This window comes from Poecilia formosa, unplaced genomic scaffold, assembly GCF_000485575.1.
Source record: "Poecilia formosa unplaced genomic scaffold, Poecilia_formosa-5.1.2 Scaffold138, whole genome shotgun sequence".
Classification (NCBI taxonomy): domain Eukaryota; kingdom Metazoa; phylum Chordata; class Actinopteri; order Cyprinodontiformes; family Poeciliidae; genus Poecilia; species Poecilia formosa.
The window spans coordinates 406,784-410,646 of NW_006800077.1; the positions used below are offsets into that span (position 1 = coordinate 406,784).

The 3,863-nt window shown below is 38.1% G+C and overlaps 1 long non-coding RNA gene across 1 annotated transcript; it reads right to left on the reverse strand.

Annotated features, from left to right (window-relative positions):
- Positions 1–288: 288 nt before the first annotated feature.
- Positions 289–843, reverse strand: LOC103145216 (uncharacterized). The gene is made up of 2 exons (XR_476998.2): positions 608–843; positions 289–529 (listed from the first exon to the last, which is right to left on the reverse strand). It is a non-coding gene; the product is annotated as an uncharacterized LOC103145216 (long non-coding RNA).
- Positions 844–3,863: the final 3,020 nt, after the last annotated feature.

Sequence of the window (3,863 nt, forward strand, 5' to 3'; positions counted from 1 at the left end):
TGTGCAATCAACTTCTCCGTAGTCATGCTGATGACCTGATTATTTGACTTGCTTGTGGTGAAGCAGAGCCAAATCTAAAACCTGTAGGCCTTTGAGGCCTAGATTTGTGGATCCCCAGGTTATAGGTTTGGTTGATTGCTGTAGGGGGACACCCAGAAATCAGAGGGACATAATGTCCATTTAAGCCCAAGTTTTCTCAGACAATTTTAGTGTTAATTTCTTAGGAATAATGCAAAGCACTAGTTTGTATAAGGTCTTACAGTTCAACGAGTTGAACTCAAGATGTAAATCACAACCCAGTAATGGTCAAAGCAATGTTTATTGAAACAGTAGGAAATGCATAAGCTGGAATGTAATGGTCTCTCAGCAGCAGCCATCTGGTCAGACTGTGAAGAAGATAGGATGTCAGGTGGTTTCCTCAGATATACGGTGACTCTGACCTCGATTGTCTTGAATCCCTGGAGGAAAGCAAAATGTCCAAGGATTGTTTCACCCAAGAACACGCTATACGCTGGGAACTGTGTGCGCTCTATGTTTTGGAGAAAGAAAAAACTTTAGTAGAGAGGTAACATGATTCACACGCTCCACTACAATGATCTGCCCTTACCAAGAGGAAGTGAATGATCCATTTGCTTGTAATCTTTAACTAAATGGTGGGTCGAATAGTTGAGGCCAGCAACAGGCAGACATGGAAGGCAGAACAAGGCAATAATCAATATTCAGGCACATGAAACTAGTAGAACAAACATGGAGCAGGCAGAGGTGGAGGTCAGGAAGATGACAACAGGTTTGGAACATGTTCATAAGAAAGGCCATGGGACAGGAGTTTATATAGGCAACAGCACAGGTGCGTGCAATCAGTAATCAGCAGCACGAAAGCAGAGGCACAGGTGAGAGCAAAGAGCTAATCAGCAGCAAAGGGAGGAGCTGTGAACAGAGTAGCAACACGAATCATGGCAGGAAACAAGAAATTTATGACAGTAGGTTTATGAACAATGTCAATGAAATGTCAAGTCAGGCCAGTGAGCCATTTTCAATTGTTTCAGAGTAAACTCTACAGCTGCAGTCAATCAGCTATTGTATAAATATATGTCCTGTAAGTAACAAATTCACATTAAAGAAATTTATGGCATCACATTCCTACCAAAAGCCAGAGGAACGTATAAAGCGCTCACTCTTTGTTTCAATGAATGGTATTGCGGCCACGTTTCAGCTCTGTGTGTTCTTGATTAATACATGCTTAATGCGCTCCTTGGATTTTTGGCAGGAATGTGAAGCCATACAAATGATTTGATCTTAATTCCATTTCTAATTGAAGCAAAAGGCTGGAGAGCTTTGACAACACTTCTGTGTAGGTTTATGAGTGAGAGTGTTTATGCAGAACAATGTATTTTTAAACTCAATACGCAAACTATCTGCCAGCCATGCTATTGAAGATTTTCAGCTTTAATTGAGGGTCATTGTCCTGTTTTATGATCCATTTTCTGCCAGGCTTCTGCAGCCTTGCTGATAATTTTACATTTGACACAGGAATTGACTCTGTAATCCCAAAATTATCAGCCCTCCACCACCAGGATTGAAAGTAGGTATTTTAGCCCTGATGTGCTCTGTCTGTTTTACTCCAAAAATGGTGCAGAACCCAGTGGGCCAGCAGCCTTACTTTGGTCCGACATATACTGAAAATATTGTTTGAGAAGTAATACGATTAATTGAAAAGTAACTGAGAATCCAAGCCACACGTACTTTTTCCTAGTACTGATGTCAGCTTGTGAATATGGCTCCAAAAAAGTCATATTCATCTTCCAACTTAACATCCTTTCACTCAGTATGACAGATTGTATGGAAATGGCCATTTAACCCTGGTTGAAATTGATGACAGGCAACAGTTGCTTTTCCCATCTTAATACTGATGTTTTTCCATCTTGGTATAGTAAAACGTCTTCAAGCAATAAATAAGCAAACTGCTAAGACTCCTGAATCTTTAGAGGTGGTCACATTTACTGATAATGCAGTTTATTAATCAAGTGCATTTGATTATTTATGGAAGCAGCGCGAGTGTCTTACTCCTAACCGTGCCTGCATGCTGCTGTAGAGGGGAGCATGGAAGGTGCAAGAAAAATTAAAATCCAATCTCAACGTCTAAAAGAGGTGGAGTTTTAAATAAATATGACTGTATAACTTCTAATTGTCTTTGCATATTGTAAAACATTTCTACAAACACTCCACAAACAAATGCCTTGAAAAACCAGTCTCTGCTTTTTAAAATTATTCTTATTTTCCTCCCACTTGGCCTACACTTGTAGTCCTCAAAGATCTGAGTCTTATGTTTCTAAAGACACCTGACCTTTCATGTGGTACCACTGTGGGTGCCAAACACAACACAGCAACACAACCAGGTGGGAAATATGTTGACAGAAAAACAACAGACTCATTCTCACATGATAATAAACCTACAATATTTATTCCAGTTTGTAAGAGTAGACCGATCAGCATCAAACCATCAACTATAGAAAATAAATAGCATACTGACCCAACATTTTAATTAAAAGACATTTCAATAAGAGCTGAATAAAAAGTAAAACCACAATATTCTGCTGAATACATATGAGCTCAGAGAAAATGAATCTGTGGACATATAACTAAGCGTGAGTTTTCACCATTGTAGAGGTAAACCGCACTTCAGTTAGAGTATAAGACTTCCAACAGTTTATGGCAATAACATGTTCTTAAAGATATGGACTGCATATGTTCAGTTCAGTTCAAATTAAACAATAACTACATTAAATTTACTTTAAATAGCTGCATGCTTTTCCGCCTTATGAATGTGCCAGACAGCATACACAGAAAATCTCTGAAATGTAAATAAACCCTAAAGCAGATGGACAAGAACTTGGCTTTCAATTTTCTTCTCTCCAGCCACGTTCTTCCTGACTTCTTTGTTTTGTGCATATCATTCTTTTACTCATCTGTTCTTGTTTATTTCCCTTTCCTTTAGGTCCAGATTGTGCAGCCAGGGACAGCATTTGTAAATAATATCTTCTGCTGAACATGTAGAAACCAGACTTCCAAAGGAATACAAATGTGTTAGATTTACAGTCACCTCTGAAAGAATTCATGCCCCTGGAACATTTTTCACAACAACCACAACCTTCAACCTGTTTTAATGGGGACTGAATATTATTAGTCAGAAAAGCCCTTAATGAATCTGGAGGGTTGACAAATATAAGTTGTGGATTTTAATGTTAAGTTTAGGTAAGATTTGTAAAAAGAAAGCCGTTGTTGAAAGAAATCTAAATGGAGTCTTATTTGCAGTTCACCAGAAGCTGTGTGGGAGGTAAAACAAACTTTTGATCCAAAGAGACTTAAGTAGTAGATATAAACTCCACTCTTTTCAAATTTCTGAAACATTTTGAAATCCATGTCTCTCTCTCCCTCTCTTTTTTTGTTTTTACTAAATACACATGTGTTTATGCCTTTCAGTGTGACAAAATGCACAAAAGTTCAAGAAGCATGTCAAAAATATTCCTTCTGATAGGAAAAGAAAAAAATGACAAATTTGTTTCCTGCAAACTAAGTTAATCCCCTCAATGGTTCCTGGAAACTTCTTGAACTACAGTTAAGAACAGAGACCATAAACAAGGTGAAAATCACAAACTCGGATAATTAGGATTTTCTTTTTCTGAGAAAGGCTTGAGAATACTTGTCTGCTGAGGAAATGTGCCCAAAAAGTTGCTATTTCCTGCAAACACAAATGGAACAATAAAGCATTCATACTAATGAAGGAATTGTAAAAAGTGCAACAAATGTTCCAGCAAACCATTCCTCCATGGAGCAATGGGTGCTTTTTGTTAGATTTGTGAACC